Source organism: Mesoplodon bidens, assembly GCF_964165515.1.
Source record: "Mesoplodon bidens genome assembly, chromosome: 2".
Classification (NCBI taxonomy): Eukaryota; Metazoa; Chordata; class Mammalia; order Artiodactyla; family Ziphiidae; genus Mesoplodon; species Mesoplodon bidens.
Window position 1 is genome coordinate 153,848,881 of NC_138177.1, and position 19,831 is coordinate 153,868,711.

Here is a 19,831-nt window from a genome sequence, read left to right on the forward strand (position 1 = left end):
AAGCATGAGCAGGAGCGTTCTGGAGACCTGGAGAGGCTTCGGGCACCCTCTCCACCCCGCCCCTTCGAGGCCTTATTAGCATAGGTGGCCCCCAACCAGGCAAACCCAGGCTCTCCAGATTCCCTTAGGCCCCGCCCACCACAACAGGCCCTGCCCCACCGGCCCCGCCCCTTCCAATGACCCCTCCCCCGACCGAGACCCCGCCCCCAGCAGGCCCCGCCTCCCTCTTCGCCTCCCGCCAGCCGGGGCTTGGGCTTTGCACCCGGCGGTGGCTGAGAACCGTGGCGGCTGCGGAGCAGGCAGCGCAGGCGGGCGGAGCAGAGCTGCCCGGCCCGGTTGCGGGCGATGCCCCCGTGAGCCTCTCTCGCCGCCCCTCCCCGCCCCGCGCCCCTGCCCCTCGGAGGCCGCAGCGCTCCTGGGACCGGGCCGCGCCTTCCGCCGGGTCCGCGGGGCGGGGTCCCGGAGCACCTGCCCCGCCTTGCGGAGTCGCCTCGGCCAGCGGAGACCCCTCCCTGTCTCGACCCCGGCCCCACCTCCGGGTAAGTCAGTAGGCCTTGGTCGCCTGGGAGTGGACGTGGGGAGGGGGTTGCAGAGGTCTGGGGGACCACGGGGCGGGGGAGGGGTCTCTGGTCGTGAGGCGCCACGTACGGATCTTAAGTGTGCAGGGTCTGGGGCGGCGGTTGCGGGGCCCTGGGGGCGGAGCACAGTGTGTGTGATGACTCTGGGGGGCTAAGGTATGAGAAGGGAACATGAGGTGTTTGGGGAAGCCCGGAAAATAGAGTAGAAGGCCCCAGAGTCTTGAGTTCTTTGCTGATGCTCAGAGCACCTGGGGCCCTGGTCTTCAACAGCATTGTCTCCCATGGCATTTTTGGAAAGTGCTTAAAATCTCTCCTGGAAAGGGAGCTGGCAGGCAGCCTCCCTTTCTCTCTCCTGCCTGTGCCCTGGTTGAGAAGCTGGCCACTCTTTCCTCCCAGTGAGACACCATTGTGGTGCCCAGAGGACTCCTACCCCCCACACTATGAAAGAAAAGGGGTGATGCCCATTCCAGCCCTAGGGTGGGGAGAGGGGGCTTCTGGGAAGCTGGGAGAGGTAGTTGGTCAATCAACGGTGGGAAATCCAGGGTTCAGGGAGGTTTGGCAAGGCCCTTGGTGGGCAACTTGGGCACCCTCTCATGCAAGGGGAGGGTGTTTTCACCTGCTGGCCCCCAGGCTGCCTGGACCCATGTCCACATCACCTTTTCTGGATAACCCATCCCTGAGGAGTGGGTTTCTTCCCAGTACCCTGGGCCTGGAAACCCAGGGAAGACCCATAGCTCTTGTGGTCCTGGATGGGGTGGGCAATGCCATACCAAGGCCAGAGAACAGGGGCGCTGGCTGCACTGCCACCTGGGGGCTGTTTGGATGTGGCCCTTCATGGGTGGGGATCCTGGGTGAATATATATCAGTGTCCAGCCCCAGCCCCAGGCGTGTTGTCTGGATGTAGAGAAGAAGGCTGCTGCCTCTTTGGTCCTGTCTTCTGCCTGTGATGACTTCTTCTGTCTGGGCTCCTTGAGTTTGGGGCCTGAAGTGGTGAGGAGAGGGCCTTTTTGGACTAGGCCTGGTCACCAAGGGGTTAACTAGCCAGCCCCACAGTTCCTGCCAGCCACCAATTAGTCTGTAATCAGACAGCTGCCAACTGTCCCTGGGGGCATGTGGGCAGCCTAATGGGGCATCCTCTGGTGGAGGTGAGGGGGTGGGGGAAGGGGTCTGTGAAACCTGTGATCAGTCCAAGCTTCATGCCCTTCAGAGCTTGTTTAGGGCCCACAGACCCCTTCTCTGCCCTCTGTGCCAGCTGCTTGGCTTAGGGACCTCCAGCCATGGGGTTCGATACCTACCCAACATTCTGCAGGTATGAAGCCCAGAGTCAGGCAAACTTGGCTTCAAACCCAGGCTCTGCCACTTTCTGGCTATGCACTATTGAGGAAATCACTTCCCCTTTCTGAGCCTCCTTCGTAAAACAGACCCACCTTCTAGGTCAGCTGAGAGGAGTAAATGAAATGGTGGATTTGAGCTGCTTAGCACAGAGGCTGGCACTCAGGAGAGCTCAGTAGGTAACTGCTGAACTCCTGAGCAACCCCTGTGCCAAGGACCTGATGGATGGACAGGCAGGAGCCAGGGGCTGAGGATCCAGCAGGGACCAAGGTCCCATCCCTCGGGGCATGCGGTCTCAGCGGGTCAGGCCTGAACTCTTCTCTCTCCCTCCCTCCTTGCTCACAGACACATCTGGTCTCTGGACATAATTGGATTTTACTCTGCTGAGCCCAGGGCTGAGCTGCTACTTTCTGGGCTCACCCTGTTCCTAACCAGGTGATAAGCTCTGTGGGGTCTGTCAGGGGTCTGGGTGATGTCTGCAGCTGCAGCAGCAGCTGGCCCTTTAAGGAGGGAAGAAAACAATTATCCAGCCTGGGCATTGCATCAGCTGGAGCCTGGAGGGTCCCTGGGGAGGAGGGGGCAGGCTGGTGGTTGATTTCATTAATGCCATGTGAGAACTCTCACCCAGGTCTGCCCCACTCCCAGGCTGCAGCCTTCTCCCCAGGGCGGCAGCCCAGCCCCATTGCCTCCCTTACCCCACCCCGGGAGCATCACCTTGGAGGACTCTGTGCACGCCCATGACCCGTAGAGGGGGCTGTAGGGAAGTGTCTGTCACACTGGCCTTCGGCTGACTTGGGGTTGCAGGATATGCCTCCCGTACTGGCATTTTGCTGACCATGGGGTGTCTCCGCCACTCGTGTTTGTCTGACCTGGGAACTGTTTCTCCCCCACTGGCATTTTGTTGACCCAGGGGAGGGATGACTTCTACGTTGGCCTCTCACTGACAGTGGAGCTGTTTCCTGCACTGGTGTTTTGCTGACCCAACAAAGGAGCTGTGCTGCCTGGGCTGTGTGTGAACGGAGGCCATGGGTTAGAAACAGTTGTTCTCTGGTTGGAGGTGAGCTGCCTGGGAGCAGTGAGTCACAGCAGCAGAGAGGGCTCCAAGTTCTTGGGCACCAGAGAGACCTGGGTTCAAGTCCCGCATCCTCCGCCTCCAGACTCTGTTATACTTCAGGTCTCAGACACCTCTGGAAAAATAGGAGTAATTTACACCCATACTGCCCCACCCCCATCCGGAAGGTGCTTGGCAGATTAAATGTCATAACTGGATGTACAGCACCCAGCCCAGGACTGGCAGGTGGAGGGTGCAGGCTGTGTGATGATTCTCTTCCCTTTGCAAGTTTGGGCTCCTCACACCTTGAGTTCAAGATGCCTGGACAAGAAAAGGAGGGTTGAGGAGGAGTGGAGAGAAGGGGAGAAAGAGTGCAAGGCCCTCCTGCCTCTGTTGCAGGACGATGTGCTCAGACAGCTGATGTACTAAACACTGTGTGTCAGGCAGCTCCTGCCTCCATGGAGCGGGCATTCTAGCTGGGAGACGGCCCAGAGCACGTGACATGTGTTGAAAGGAGAGATGCAGCGACGGTAGCGTGACAAGGCGTTGAGGAGGCAGAGAAGGAGGGAACCGGGTGTGCTAAGGCCTTGGTGACGGTGGGAACAGGCCTGGTATGGTGGCGAGGGCAGCAGTCGGGGAGAGAGGGAAGAGAGGGGGCAGGAGTCAGCACAGCCAGGCCAGACCTCCTGGTCTATCTAGCAGGATACTTTCGACTTAGGAATTATCCTGAAGCCGATGGCAGCCTCTAAAGGATTTGAAGCAGAAGAAGCAGGGGCTGATTTCCAGAGAGCATGGGCTGGGGTCTGTGGCCCTCAGGCAGATCCTTCTCAGGAGTGACCTTTTGCCCTCTCATCCCCCCTTCCCTGTGCCCAGGGAGCAGGTTGTTTATGTGACTCACCCCAGGAGGGAGGAGGCCAGTCCCAGTCCCTCCAGCTCCCTCTCTCTGGGTCTTGTTGATGAAGTTTATCTCTTGGGCCCAGGTTCTCCCAACCTCTCTGGGGAGCCAGAGGACAAGAGGCAGGGCTTTGGCACCAGCCAGGCCTATATTCACATCCCAGCTCTGCGGTTCTGAGGTGGGTAACCTCTGGCAAGGCACACCTGTCTCTGAACTTCAGTATCCTCAATGATAAAAGGGGGTTGATGTTATCTGTCCATGGGAAGGATAAAATGAAATTCCAGATAGAAATCACAAAACCCTATTGCAATGTCAGTTGGTATTTTAACTCTCTTGCAGGGGGGTTGACACCAACTTTGGGCCAGGCCCAGGCCTAGGGCTGACTGGGGGTGGAGGCAGGGCGAGATTCACCAGTCTGTGGTTGCACAGGGCAACCTGTGCTTAGAAGGACCCCACGCTTAATGTTGGACTGTCACCATCTTGAAATTCTTAATAATTTTGAACAAGGGATACTGCTTTTTCATTTAGCCCTGGGCCCTGTGTATTATATGGCCCCACAAGTTGGGTTGGAATAGGAAGAGGCAGGGAGCGACACAGACCTGCAAATAGTCCCCAGATGGAGGAGGGGTAAGATGGAGGGCATGACTAACTGTCCCAAGGTGGGTGGGATGTTAATAATAGTAACATTTATTTAGTGCTTACTGTGTGCTAGGTTCTCTGCTAAGCACTTGACATATTCATCTTCAAACAGCCCTATGAGGTAGGTACGATTATTATTTCCTATTATTCATCTATATTATTGTATAGATGAAGAAAGTGAGATTCAGGTTCTTGGCGAAAGTCACACAGCCATCAGGTGGCATCAAACCCAGGTTGTCAGATGGGAGAGCACATGCCTGGACGAGGCATGTCCAGTCCTGGACATACCTGGACTTCACTAGGATGAGGCACCTCCTAAGCTGGGTGGGTCTGAAGGATAACTTGGAGTTTGCCAAGGAGGAAAGAGGTGTGTGGGGAAGGGAGGGCTGTCTCATCCAGGAAGTTCCTGTGCTCAGGAGTGATACTCGGCCAGGAGAGGTGGAGCCAAAGCCAGATGCTTCCCAGGGCTGAGAGAGGAAGCCTTTGGATTTCACGGTTCTGATATTCCAAGCTCAGAGCTTCCGGTCACTCTGTGCCCAGGCCCTGCTGCAACCATGATTCCTCAGAGCTGCCCTGTATTGCCCACTCTTGCCCCACTCCCAGGTAATCTCATTTACCTGACTTGAATGCCCTCTTCTGGGCTCAAGACCTGCAAATCTAACTACTTCTTGGACCACATTTAGATGTCTCATGATCAGTCTCAGGTCCAAACTCAGGTCCCAGCTCTGCCTGCTGGCACCTGCTCTGCCTCGTGTCCCTAGCTCATCTCTGCCACCACCATCCACCCACTTGCTCAAGCTGGAAAGCTGGAAGTTCTCCTGGACACCTCCCTCTCCTTCACCCCCACATTCCACAGCCAGTCCTCAGCAAGTCCTGTTGGTTCTCCTGAATACCTCTCCCCAGTCTGTCATCTCTCTCCTTGCCCACTGCCCCACTCCGGACCAGCATCAGCTCTCACCTGGACCACTGTGACAGCCTCCTAACTGGTCTCCTTACGTTTCTGGTTTTGTTTTGTTTTGTTTGCGGTACGCGGGCCTCTCACTGTTGTGGCCTCTCCCGTTGCGGAGCACAGGCTCCGGACGCGCAGGCTCAGCGGCCATGGCTCACGGGCCCAGCCGCTCCGCAGCATGTGGGATCCTCCCGGACTGGGGCACGAACCCGTGTCCCCTGCATCAGCAGGCGGACCCTCAGCCACTGCGCCACCAGGGAAGCCCTACGTTTCTGTTTTTGCCCGGCTTCATTTCAGGTTTCATACTGTAGTCAGAGTGATCTTCTAAAGATAAACGTTTGATTGTGTCATTTCCTTGCTTAAGACCCTTCCAAGATTTCTTGGAATAAAGCCAGACTGACGTAGTCTGCAAGGCCCTGTGGGATCTGGTCCTTGTCTACCTTTTTGGATCGTCTGTACCAATTGCCCTCTCCCTGAGCTGCAGGACTTTCATACATGTTGTTCCCTTGTCCTGGAATGCCCTTCCCCTGCTTATCTATCTCCTTCAGATAGATACCAGCTTGAACATCATTTCTGCAGAGAAGCCTAAACTGGAAACTAAACATCAGCCCCTTCCATAGGACCTTGTACTTCTTACGACACTCATCACACTTGACTTGCTTTTCCTCATCTCTCTTTCTTGCTAGACTGTGGACTCTGTGGGGTCAGGAATCCAGTTTTGCCTGGCCCCAGCACGTAGTAGGTAAACAATGAATTGTTCTGTGGATGAAAGGAATAGATGAATCATTGTTGCAGCATCCTAACTAGCCTCCCTGCCTCCAGGCCTGCCTTTTCCAGTCCTTTCTCTGTATAGCCCCAGAGTTCTAAAACACAGAACTGACCCTGCTACTTAAAATACTTCAATAGCTCCCCATTGAGGGCAAGAAGGGCCTCAGCTTCTTAGCATGGGATTCAAAGCACGTTATGATCTGCACCCGAGAGCCCCTCCAGCCTCATCTCCCCTGCTTACCCCCTCCCCACACTTTGAACTCCTGTTCTTCTAACACATCAGGCTGTTGTCTTGTGCCTCTGTACCTCTGCCCTCGTGGTTCCCTCTGCCTATAATACCTCCGCACCCCTGCTTTGTCTCCCTGGAGAACATCCTTCATTCTTCAAAAGCAGCTCAGCTGCCACCTTTGCTGGGAAGCCTCAGAGGAGCCCTCCCGGCCCTCCCTGGGCAGAGTTGGCGCCCCCCGCCACCTCACCCACATCCACACAGAGCCTACATCTTTTCCTCCTTGTGTCCCATGAAACTGAGCTCTTCTTGTGCAGGCACAGAGATTGTTCATCTTTGCGGCTCCAGCTCCCAGCTTCTCCCCTGTCCTTAATTAGGTCTTTGCTTGTATACAGAAACCCACTCAAGCCAGCCTCAGTAATAAAGAAGGGTTTATTATGAGAACACAGGGGGTTTGGGGGGAACTGAGGAGTAGGAAAAACGTCAGCCTCTGGAAGGTGAGACCTGTAGGCCAGGAAAAATTGAAGCAGCTGCTCTCTGTACCTTGTTGGCTGCCTTCACCTTTCTGTCTCCACACGCTGGGTTTTCTCAGCTTCTCCAGATAATGGACCACTTATAGTTCCTGTATTTCATCCCTCAGTTCCAACTACATTCAGAGATAGAACCCAGGGCTTGGCAGATCCAAGTCCAAACTCCCAGGAGAGGATCTGATTGGCTCTGAGGGGGTCAAGTACCCACCCTGGTCCAATCAACTGCAGCCTGCAGGGAAGGAAAACAAACTCAGACATGCAGACATGGCCCTTGTTTGTTTGTAATCTGGGCAAGTATCATACTTCAAAAGACATCTGCTATAGTTTTTACAGTGCCAGGTGGGCCTGGCCCCAGCCTTCCATCTAGACGGCACCTGGTGAAAACAGACCTAGCATTGTGACTTCAAGAGGAGTCTTTTCCGGGGGCAGCAGCACCCAGGGCAGGCTCCGAAGAGCCTGTCAAATGTCATTCAGAGGCCTGAGCAGAGAGTTAGGGAGATGAGACCCTGATTTTCTCACCTCTCTTTGGAGTGGGGGAGAGAGGGATGAGGAGGGCGTGAGCAGTCAGGACAGTTCTCTCTGCTAAAATCATACTCATCTCCTAAGACTCAGCTCATTTCCTTTTCTCAGTGAGGAACCATACATGGTAGTTCCTGCTGTGAGGCTCCTATTAGATGGTAGGTGTAAGGACAATTTGTAAATAGGAGAGAACTGAGTAATTTCTAAGGATTGTTATTATGGGAATGGAATGTGGCAACAGGGTGCCAGCTTGCCACCGTGCCATCCAAGCTCCTACAGGAGGCAGGCAAGCCTAGAACTTCCTTCCCAACATGAGCATGGTCCCTTCAGTGAGACCTGAGATGACTTTCAGTGGCTCGTGCACATGCCACTGCATGGCATTGGCTCACATACTGAGAAAGTTGGTTCCCTTTCAACTCTATCAAGTCCAAGTTTGTCCCAGGAAGAAAGTGTCGGTGCCATGCTGGTGTGTCTTTAACAACTTTCCCACACTTGCTGCCCTTCTTTTTTTTTAATTTAAAATATTTATTTATTTATTTATTTATCCTATTTTTGGCTGTGTTGGGTCTTTGTTGCTGCGCACGGGCTTTCTCTAGTTGCGGCGAGCGGGGGCTTCTCTTTGTTGTGGTGGGTGGGCTTCTCATTGCAGTGGCTCTTCTTGTTGTGGAGCACAGGCTCTAGGCGCATGAGCTTCAGTAGTTGCAGCCCGAGGGCTCAGTAGTTGTGGCTCATGGGCTCTAGAGCGCAGGCTCAGTAGTTGTGGTGCACGGGCTTAGTTGCTCCACTGCATGTGGGATCTTCCTGGACCAGGGATCGAACCTGTGTCCCCTGCACTGGCAGGCGGATTCTTAACCACTGTCCCGCCAGAGAAGTCCCTGCCCTTGCTTTTAAACAGAGATTTTGGGGAATTCCCTGGTGGTCCAGTGGTTAGGACTCAGCGTTTTCAATGCCGGGGCCTGGGTTTGATCCCTGGTCGGGGAACTAAGATCCCGCAAGCTGTGTGGTGTAGCGCCCCCCCCCCAAAAAAAAAAAACAGGAAAACCACAGAGATCGTGACTGGCAGCTCTGTGGAGCTAGACTTTAATAATATAGCTTTGTTTTCACTGTACTTATTTTACTGTCATTTTCTATTTATTAAAATTGGTATTGGCTTTCCATTTATAGTAGTAACACAACATTTCTATTTAAAATAAATGCATTTAACTTAAAAGTGCCAATTTTAAGAAAATAATCAATGAACCTTACAGGCGTATGGAGATTTGGCATAAACCACTGAGGGACACACAATGGTATGTGGATGATGCAAAACTGGGAAGTTGTACAGGGACGTCAGGGATGTGGACCTAGATAATCTTTAAGATCCCCCCCACCTACCTGGAGAATTTGGGGGTCTCTTATGCTGTGCCAGCCTACTCCGTTCTCCTCACCTTGTGCCCTGGCTTGGGTTGCTTTCAGAGAATCGTGCTGTGATTGTCCTGTAGATAGGAGAATGTGGGCTGCTGTCCTCCAGCTTGCTTGAGAGGGGGGCTTTTGGAGTTGGGGTGTCTGGATGAGGGTAGGATGCCTCTTGCCTCTGAGGCAGGACTTGGGCACTCCTGGGTGGGGGCTTTGTTGGGGGGCAGGAGCTGCAGACTCCACAGTCCACCAGGTACCCATGCACAACATGGGCCTTAGGGCCTCCCAGAGGGCAGGAGTCCCAGGGAGTGCAGAGGCTATGGGGGCCATGGGTGAGGGTGAGGCTGTCCCCAGGGCTTGGGGCCCAGGGACGGCAAAGCCAGGAGGCTTTGGGGTCTCAAAGGTCCTGTTCTCCTTGCTCTCCCCTTTCCCACCTCTTAGTGCCGCTCACTGCCTGCCCCTGGAGATGGGGCAGCAACCCCAGTGGGCCTCAGAGGACACTGAGGATTTATCCACAGGGCCCAAGACCAGGGCCAGGTGGGCAGGAGGAAAGTCCTGCCTGCCCCTCCCCACTCCCATGTCCACAGCGGGAGGGCAGGCCTTGGCTCCAGGAGGGGTGGGGAGCCTGGGTAGTGTGGGGCGTGTGCTTGTGTATCCATGGTGAACATCTGAGGGTCTCTGTGGAGGCATATTGTGTGTGTGTGTGCATGTGTGTAAGAGAGAGAGTTTGTATGTACGTGTGCATGTCCGTGGTGAAAGGACCTCTGAGTGATATGTCTGAGGGTCTTTGTGGGGAGGCTCTGTGCGTTGTGTGAGTTTGGGCGTGTATGGCAGGGTGTCTTGTATGTGATGTGCATGTGGGTCTGTGGTGAATGTGTCTCTGTGTAATGTGTGTCTGTGAGGCATCTGGTGTGTGTATGTGTGTGTGTTGTGCGTCTTGGTGGCTTGCACGCTGGGTGTGGTGTGTGCCTGTTGTTTTGTTTGTGTCGTCGTCTTTGTAGAGCGTGTCTGGCTCTGTGGTGTGTCCGAGTGGCTGTGTGCAAGTGTGTGGCGTGCACCTGGGGCTTTGTGCTCCAGAGAGGGTGCGGGGGCCAGGGGCGTGCCTGGGAAGGCAGAGTGCGTTGAGGGCAGTGTCTGTCTGGGCTGGGGCCGAGGGTACGCTGGCTTCCCGGGGAGTGTCCCCAGGGCGGACGGCGGGCGAGGGCGGCGCCTTCCGGCTCAGCGCGGGGCTGGTAACCGGAGCCCCTTCCCCCCCTGGCCAAATAAGGCCAGACCCGCGGGGAGCAGGGAGAGCGGGGGTGGGGGGGGGGCCGGCCGCTGTCCGTGGTGCTGCCGCTTCCCCCTCGGCGGGGGCGTCGGCGCTCAGGCTGGGGCGGGGCTGGGAGGGGGTGAGATTTCCCCATCCACCAACACCCTCAGCGGGGCCCCTCCCTCTGAATATGAGCTAGCCTGTCCCTCTCACCTATCTGTCAGTTCTACCACCCTTTCTAGGAAGGGGAAACAGGGACCAAGTGAGTATTTGGCAGGGGAGGGGATCCAGTATCCCTCAGGGCTAGGGTTTGCCTGGGACAGTCCTAACTTACACTTGTGGTTCTGGTGTGATTGTTAGTAGTGTCTCTGTTCACTCTTTGAAAGAGTCCTAATTGCATGATAAATTATGTGCTCCCCAGCAATGAGGCTTTGCCCCAAAGACTTCCTCCCCTGCTTCTCTGCTCTGCCCCTGGGGGTTCTGTAGTCAGTGGGTGTGCAAAGTGCAGTGTGTGTGTTTGTGAGTGGGGATACTGTCTTTCCTGTGCTTGGGCTGAGCTGGAATAAGGGCTTGGGAGCCCCAGGCCCCTTGGGATCCTGCTGCAACCCAGACCCTCCCCAGGGAATCCAGCTCCCTTCTCTACCGGTCCAAATTCTGCTTTCCATTCAGGCTGTGCTTTTGTTCAGGCCTGGGCTTCCTTTGCCCTCCTGCATCCTGGGCTGGGCAGGCCTCTCCTTGGTCTCGATGTCAGGGTGTGTAGGGCCTCCAGGTTGGCCATCTGTGTACTCACGACATCTTCTCTGAGTTCTCCTACTTTGACTTGCTGATTCTCCCTCCTTCAGTGGATTCCATTTTCCTCCTACCCCTAACTGTAGGTATTACCTCTCACCCTTTCCTCACTCTGTACCCTCCTCTGGGCATTCTCCTTCCTATCCACACCTCACTTTTCCCTCTGGGAACACACCCAAATCCTGCCCACTCACACTGCTCTCCTGAACTCCAGGGAATCTGCTTACCTGTCCAACACCTCCATATGGGAATTGCAAAATTATCTCAGGCTCATCATTTCTAAAATAGGGACTCATGTTTCCCTCAAGCCAACTTTTCCCTCCAGGACCTCACGCTGTGGGGATGGCACCTGTCAGCCCTCACCCTTCCTGTAAATCACGGTGGATTCTGGTTTCTGCCCTTCCCCCAACGTTGTCCCATCGCTAACTCCAGGCATTCCCCCAAGCACCCCCCCGACTCTTGCACCCCTTTCCTCTTTCCACCAGCACTGTCTGAAGCAGTGCAGCCCTTCTTACCTGCCTCCTGACTGCTCTTCCTGCTCTTCCTGTCCGGCTTTCTTCTGATTCTGCACTGTGTTGGATTGATCTCTGTAAAATGTTACATCTAAACCATGTCAGATTTCACTCCCTTCAGGATTAAAGCCAAACTTCTTAGCCCTACATTCAGAGCCCTTCTCTGGCTGTTCCCAGCCTATGTTCCCAGCCCTCTCTTCCACAGCCGCACATACGTCCTGCTCCAACTGCACTGCTCTGTTCACCAGCCTCTGAACATACCATTCTTTCTCTGGACCTTCCCAGCTAGTTTCCACCTCTTTCCTGCCACCTGTACCTCTCTAAATCCCACCCACCTTTCGAGGTGCTCTGCAGAGAATTTCTCCGTGATGCCTGCTCTGGTCTCCCCATCCTGAAGCGTTCACTCTTTCTGCAGAACAGCCAGAGTGTTTTATCTTTACCTCTCAGTGCTTTGGGTGGTCCTCAGACCAGCAGCGTGGGTATCACCTGGGAGCTTATTTGAAATGCAGACACTCAGGCTCCACCTTCCTGTGACCCATGGAATGAGAATCTGCATTTCAGTAAGATCCCCGGGTGATTTGTGTGCACATTTAAGTTTGAGAAGCACTGGACGGTCTATCCACTGAGGGCGACATCTTGCTTCTGTTCGGGAGTGGCTTCAGCCCCAGGGTGTTTTCTAGTGGCATTCTCAAGTGCCAAGTCTAGCAGCCCCTGTCAGGCAACCGCTGCCACATCTGGCCACAAGTTATGAGAGGGGGTGGGTAATGGAGATGGTCGGGAAGCATGTGCACTCTTCCTGGATGCTTCCACCTGGAATCTATGCCCCACAAGGCTCTGGAGCTCAAGCTCTGTAAGTCCACTAGAGTGACAGGAGGAGGAATCAGTTAATCAATAAAAAGACAGTTATCAAGCAGAGAGCAGAACTTTTCCCTCTTTACAACTACACATTGGTGGAATTGTCTGTTATTTTCATGTATTCCAAACAAGGTCACATCCTGAGGTACCAAGGGTTAGGACTTCAACATATCTTTTTTTTTGCGGGGGGGGGCGCACAGTTCAACGCACAACAGGCAAGGATGGTATAGGGTCTGGGGGAGCATGACAGGGGGATTAACCTTGTCTGCAAAGATTCTCCTAGGACATGACATCCAGCCTGGGACTGAGCGCTGAGTAGGGATTAGCCCGCAAAGGTGGTGCGACACATACCAGGTCCGCAGGACACGAGGGTGGGGAGGGACAGGAGAAGAGCATTCCAGGCTAGCAGGAGACAAAGTGGCACTTTCGAGGAATGAAAAAAATGCAAATGTGGGGCTTCCCTGGTGGCGCAGTGGTTCAGAGTCCGCCTGCCGATGCAGGGGACATGGGTTAGTGCCCCAGTCCAGGAGGATCCCACATGCCGCAGAGCGGCTAGGCCCGTGAGCCATGGCTGCTGAGCCTGCGTGTCCGGAGCCTGTGCTTTGCAACAGGAGAGGCCACAACAGTGAGAGGCCTGCATACCGCAAAAAAAAAAAAAAAGCAAGTGTGGCTGGAATACGGAGGAGGGGCAGGAGTGCGAGATGAGCTGGGTCACTTCACTTGTGGGTCTTGTGAGGGGTTTTTACTTTCTTCTGAAGGAAACGGGGAGCTGCGGGAGGCTGTCCCACAGGAGGGATTCATTCTGCCTTGTGAGCCAACTCCTCACAAGACTGAGCTGTCTGAAGGCCGAGTTGTTCCTCTGTGAACCCAGTTCTGAGGGAAGACATGCAGCCATGTCCTCAGGAGCCCCCTGGCTGAGAGAAGACACATGGCAGCCCGGTCTGAGGAAGGAAGGCCTGGCCATGCCCCAGCAGCCCTCAGTCCAAGTGGGGAAGACGAACCTTGCCCTCAGGAGCCTTGTTCTGAACAGGAGACAGGGCTCACCCAGCTCTGGGTCTGCCTCACCCTTGGGTGTCCCGAGTCCTTGGAGTCTGGAGGACACAGGTTGGGCCCAACCACCCAAGCCCCTGCCCTGCTGTGAGGACTATGTCTGAGAACGTGTCCAGGGCAAGTGCATGACCCGTATGGACCCCTGAGGCCAGAGGCCCCGAGGCTGGGGGAGACCTGAGCACCCTGCTCTCCTCAGGAGATGTCTGGTTCTTGCCTTTGTATCGGGGCCCAGTCTCTCTGCTCAACCCATCCCTACCACACACTCAGAGGGCCGCCCCTTTACTGTGTGTGATGGGAGAGGCGCCCCCTGTCCAAAGCTGCCTGTCCCTTCTTGCCTGGGCTGAGTGGGCCAGGCTGGGTGGAGGAGAAGTGGGTCAGCTCAGTAGCCATGGCGACCGCAGCTGCTCCCAGCCAGCCTTCTCATCTCCTCGCCACCGACCTCACGATGACATCCTTTGTTCAGCCTGTGGGGACGGGGGCCAGAGGGGTGAGATTGGGGGCCAGAGTGTGTGTGTGTGTGTGTGTGTGCAAGCTCACACAAGTGCCTGCTCAGAGCTGCTGTGCATGCCTGGCCAAGGGAACCCACAGATCCAAGTAAGACACTTCCTGCTTCCCTGCCCACTGAAGGGATGGGGCTCTTCCTGCCTCTGAGCTGGGCAGGGGCCGGGGGCCAGGGGGAGGGTGTGTGTGTATGTCTGCCTGCCTGTGGCTGTCAGTGTGGCTACTTCTGTGTGCTTTTGTGTGGATGAGTATCTTAGGGGTGTGTGTGCATGTCTTTGTACACATGTGATTGTGTCTTTAAGTGTGTATCATGTGGGTCTGCATGGTGTGTAATCACACATTTGAAATTCTGTGCCCTGTGCCTCTCCCGGTTGTGTGTAGTGTGTGTGCGAGCCTGGTTTGGAGGAGATAAAAGTCACATAACCAGGAGAGGAGCTGGCAGAGTGCTCCCTACTCAGGCTGGGTGTGCTCCCTGGGCCCAACTTACCCTCCCCCACCACGCACCAGCTCTGTCACCCACCTGTCTCTCCCTGAGGGGGAAAGTGAAGGCTAGAAACAAGGGATACCCCCACCTTCTGGAGATGCAGGTAAAAAATATCAGTATTACCTCATGAGCTGGTTCTCGTTAGTTGGTGAGGCAGCACTGTGTTAAGAGGGATTCCGAGGTTAAGTCTGGCCCCTGACATGGGCACCGATTGGCATGAGCAATGTGGTGGGCAGCCCTAGTGCTAGATAAGGGTTGGGGCAGGGGTCTCCAATGCCAGACCCAGCATCCTCTGAGGGACCAGGAGCTGAGATGCTGGCAGGGAAAAGCACAGCCTCACATGTCAGCTCCCACCTCAACGGAGAGGTGCAGGGACCCAGATCCCACACTTACCCTGCACCCAGGGCTGGCGTGGGAGGTGATCCCGTTGGTCTCCGAGCTGTCCCGTGAAGTGGTTGCACCTGGTTGCAATCCAGACTCATAAGCACCAACACCTGTGAAGTCCTTTACCATTTACAAAGGCACATTATGAATAGTAATAATATAATTGCCAAGCTGAGCATTTAGCATGTACCAATCCTTATTTTTGTAATATTTCATCTAAGAATCCTAAGGCGGGCATTATTATCCCCACTTTAGAGATGAGGAGCTATAGGCTCAGGGGGGTTGTTAAGGAAATTGCCCTGGGTTATATGGCTTGTAAGTGACAGGTCTAGGTTTTGAACTAAGTCTGTCTGCCTCCAAAGCCTGTGCTTTTTTTTTTTTGCGGTACGCGGGCCTCTCACTGCTGTGGCCTCTCCAGTTGCGGAGCACAGGCTCCGGACTCGCAGGCTCAGCGGCCATGGCTCCCAGGCCCAGCCACTCTGCGGCATGTGGGATCTTCCCCGACCGGGGCACAAACCCGTGTCCCCTGCATCGGCAGGCGGACTCTCAACCACTGCGCCACCAGGGAAGCCCGAGCCTCTGCTTTTAATTACTGTGCTTTCCTGCTCCTCTTTAACCCATCTGATCCCCAGTCCAGCCCGGAGAGTCGGGCTGGGTCCAGATGGCCAGTAGATTCATTTTATAGAAGAGGAGATGAGGGTTCAGAGAAGCTGAATGACCTGCTCAGGATCACACACTGCGGGTGGAGCTGGGAGTCAGCCCCCTGATACATCCCCAATACACACACTCCTGACTGATGGTCATGTCACAGAGTGTCTGGGGAGAGACACAGACCCCATCCGTCAGGGGGAGGACAGAGGAAGAATAGGGTCTGAGCTCCTTAGCAGTTGGACCTGGATGAGTCCCTTGGCATTAGCACCAGCAATTTAACATTAAAGTGCCTAAAGGCAGATTTGGGGACCCAGGAGTTTGGACAAGGAGGAAACAGCATCAGAGAGTTTGAATGATTTGCTGAAGGTCACACAACTATTCCAAAGTCCGTCTCTTTACTCCACAAGCTACTAGAATCCCTGGAGGACACATGTCCTCTCTAGCCCTTCCTCTAAGCTCCCCTTTTTCCTTCCAGACTCTTATCACATCACCTCCTCCTGGAAGCTACCCTGATTGTCTTCACCTCCTTTCTTGAAAATTGGTGTCTCAGAAGTTAACAGAAGGCTTGTGTAAATGCCCTAGGTGTGTGCTGTTGGGAGGGGCACAGCCCCCTGTGATGGGAACACCACATTCAGATTCATCAGTTTGGTGAGTTTGGGTTGTCTTCGAGGTGAGAGGTGGGGAGGAAGCACCTGACAGGTGATGTAGGACCTGGGAGTTAGGAGTCTTGGTTTGGAGCTCTGGTTTTGTCAGCAGCTTTCTGTGTGCCCCTGCGTGTGTCTCTTTTCCATTCTTTTTTTTTTTTAAGATGTTAAAATTATAATGTCATATCATCACAGTAATCATTTTTCCCCCCATGATTAGCTTTCTGTTTTTTTTTCACACGCACACACTGTATTTTATTTTTATAAGAGATAAATAAACTGACACCAAGCATTGTAAATGGATGACCACAACAAAAGCAATAATGATTGCAATTACCAAACACGAAACACACCCATACTATGTCATAATATTGATGTTCAGTCCAGTAATCCTCCACTGTAACAGCTCCTTTACTTTGCAGTGAAAATTGATTTGTATATTTTTTGCCTCTGAGTCCTTGTGGGATTTTTTTTTAATTCAAACAGAAAGTCACAAAAATTATAATCATCCTCATCAGTTCACTCAGTCCCATGTAATTAATTTTTTTTTCATCTTGATCTTTTGTTAGCACTTTTATGAATTCATCAGTTTTCCATTACTCTTTCCCATTCTGAGCCTTGATTTCCTCCTCTGCAAAATGAAAGGCTCAGGTTGGAATAGGGAGGCAAGTCAGTTTGACCTTATGAGCTGGTTCTCTTCAGTGGGTGATGCAGCACTGTGTTAAGAGGGATTCTGAGGTTAAATCTGGCCCTGATGAGAAAGAGAGAAGGATTAGTGATGTCTGCTGTGTGCAGAGGATAGGGAGGGGTGGTAAGAGCCTTAGGAATTTGCCATCCCTTACAGCCTAACAGTCCATCACTCTGTGACAGATTCCTTGGTCCTTTCTGTTGAAAGCGTGGGTAGCTAGTTTCATCTTGAGCTTTTGGGTAGCCTTACTGATGCTCAAAAAAGGTTTATTAACTTGGTTAGACACATGGTCAAAAGGACCAAGGGGCCCAGGGTGGCCAGGCAGAGCCCAGAGTCCTGCCATTGTCAGGAATCAAGAGAGGGTTTTGGGAGCCTTTCGGGTACTGAGACCCCAGGGTAGAGGTCAAACGTTGAAGGCCAGAAAGAAAACGCTAGGCTCCTTCCTTGGGGAACTTGGAAGGTATCTGCTGGCATGGAGCTTGGCAGGAGTGGGGGGCAGCAGGAAGGGATCCCTGGACGGGATGTCCAAGCTGTGGCCATAGATGCTGCTATAGCAATAGATGGGAGTCAGCAGGGAGAACTTCAGAGTAAGGTTTCGGTGACCCAGCAAGATCATGGGAGGGTTTCCTTCCATCAGGAGCCATGACCTGGATTGGGAAAGGGACAGTCCTGCTCAGAGGCAGGGAACTGTTGAAGTGACTTTTGTAGAAATTCATTCAGCAATCTTTTAGAACCACCAGGATGTGAAGTGCTGTGTTCTGTGTCCTGCGGGCCCCTCACCACTCTGCCACCGTATCCACCTGCTGCCCCTTTCCCATCCCTGTGGTCTGATGGCTGGGGGCGCTGCTGTGAGTAGGACTGCCTTCCTCACAGGGGCCAGGTGGTTGGCTCTGACTGGCTCTCTGTCTTGCCCATCTTGAGCCATGCTGGACGCCAGAGAATCAACCAGAGCCCTAATTCTGAGCCTGCTGCTGCCATGTGTGTCAAAAGGACTCTAGAGAGAGCACGTCATCTGACCCCTTCAGTTTACACACAGATGAGGAACCCAGGCCCAGAGATGGTCACACAAAGAATCTAATCTATATAGTATACATTCTCATCCCATCTCCTGATTCTGAACTCTCCCAGGCTGCCCTACCCTGGACTTGGGACTTGGGGGCAGGCCCTAAGGTCCTGGGTCCAGTGCTTTGGGTCAGTCTCAGCTCCTCCTGTCCCCTTGGGGGTAGCCCCTGCCTGCCGGGCCCTCCTAAACATTCGTCAGCTCTCCAGGCCCCCTGGGTGATCCCCGGGCAGTTAAAGATGAGAATGTGGCTGTGGATGGTGCAGAGTCCTGGATGTCAAACCATCTGCTTGTCGGGTTCCATTCATTATTCATGAGGAAACATGAGCCCCTGGGTTGGCAGGGTCAAGAATTTTGTCCCTTACCCTCTTCGCTTCTCTTCCCCTGGGAGCGGTGTTCTTGAGCTTCCTGTCAGCAACACCAGGGAAGCAGTTGCTTCTCCAGCTGTGGTCTGAGTGGCATCTCTGCTGCCCCTCAGATGCTCACGCCAGCCGTGGGAACCTGGGCCAGAGTGGGTTTTCTCATCACAGATACTTTGCTTACAGTTTTCTCAAAGAACCTGGAGACCCGGGGCAAAGCCTGAGCAGGAGGGCTGGGCCCCCCTCTTTGGGTAAGCTCTGTGGTGAAGGAGTAGGGACTACTGAGCGTGTCTGTCTCTTCGTGGAAACAGGAGACCCATTAACAGGAGTCCAGGCCTGGCCACTTCTTAGCTGAGTTGGATGGGCAAGGCCTTAACTTCTCTGAGACTGGGTTTTCTCGTCTGTGACATGGAGATAACTACACATGTAACAGAAATACTTTAAGGAGTAAATGAGGCTTTTGCTGTAGCGGGTTCAAAGTATCAGATAAGCCCTCTCCCACCGTCCACCAAAAGACCATGCAGATACCAAAAAAACACACAAACTGGCACTAGAATTGGAAACTAAAGAGGTCATCATAGGCCCAAGTCCAGGAGGACTTTCCATTAGCTGCAAGGTTGATGGGGGATGGATGGAGAAATACAATCCGAGACTCTGCATACATCACAGGGCCAGCGAAAACAGTCTAGACAGCCACAAAGAAGTCAAAACATGGCTTTAACTCATCCCTACTGTCAGCCCTCATTCACCAGGCCGGCGGGAGCCATGCTGATCAGGCGCCCAGGTGGCCATTCTCGGCTGTCTGGGGACTGTCTTCCTCGTCAGCTGGAGTGGTGCCTTCCCTTCCCACCCCCATCTCCCTACTCCTTTCTGTGTCCTTTTGAAAAGTCGGATTCCTCAGGGTGATGGGGCCCTGAGCCCTGGGATGGGAGCTGCCCTGGGGAAAGCGCTGGGGGGCTACAGCAGAGCTGGGAAGGGCTGGGGGCGGAGCCTGCCTGCAGCTGTCTCTCCTGTACTCTGTCTGAGCCTAGGACTTTCAGCCAAGTTGTAGAGGGCGACAGCAAGAGATCCCACCTCTGCACTAAACAGAGCCACGGGCGCCTGCTGCCCTGCTCCCCAGAGTGACTTCCAGCACCCTCTGTCCTCTTCCCTAGCACTCGTTGGAACCACCATTAAATATTTAATTGCATAACTAGTTATTCACTGTCTGTCTCTCCTGGACTGGAGGCTCTGGGAGGGCAGGACGAAGTTGGCCTGGCTCACTACTGTCTCAATGGCACTCAGCAGAGGCCTTGGAATTTTCGGGGTTTAAAATTTTTTTAACATTTTTCCCTCAATTTTATACTCAGAGAAAAAAATGTTTTTCTTTTTTTTTTTCGGCCACACCATGCAGCTTGCAGGATCTTAGTTCCCCAACCAGGGATCAAACCCGTGCCCCCTGAAGTGGAAGCGTGGAGTCCTAACCACTGGACCGCCAGTAAATTCCCCAAAAAGTATCTTTCTAAAGTATATTATTAAGTAAAATGATGACCTTTAGCATAAATATAATACTTAAAGCTTGGGATCACGTGTGGTGATCATTTTGTAATGTATAGGACTATCAAATCACTATCTTGTGTACCTGGATCTAACATAGTGTTGTAGGTCACTTATACTTCAATGTTTAAAGATGAATAGATAAAAATTTCTAAATTGCCTTGATTATTTTAGGACATCAACTTGC

At 53.7% G+C, this 19,831-nt stretch overlaps 1 protein-coding gene across 7 annotated transcripts in view; it reads left to right on the forward strand.

The window, feature by feature from the left end:
* Positions 1-214: 214 nt before the first annotated feature.
* The window catches only part of RIMS3 (regulating synaptic membrane exocytosis 3), a 40,305-nt gene continuing 20,688 nt past the window's right edge, over positions 215-19,831 (forward strand). For 4 of the 7 annotated variants that reach the window (XM_081224756.1, XM_081224755.1, XM_081224758.1 and 1 more), the window contains exons 1-2: positions 215-539; positions 15,833-16,005. The gene's annotated coding sequence lies outside the window, so the exon portion shown is untranslated. Of the gene's footprint in view, positions 540-3,941; positions 4,035-15,832; positions 16,006-19,831 lie in introns of all 7 variants that reach the window. The other 3 variants (XM_081224760.1, XM_081224761.1, XM_081224757.1) reach the window with 2 other exon arrangements.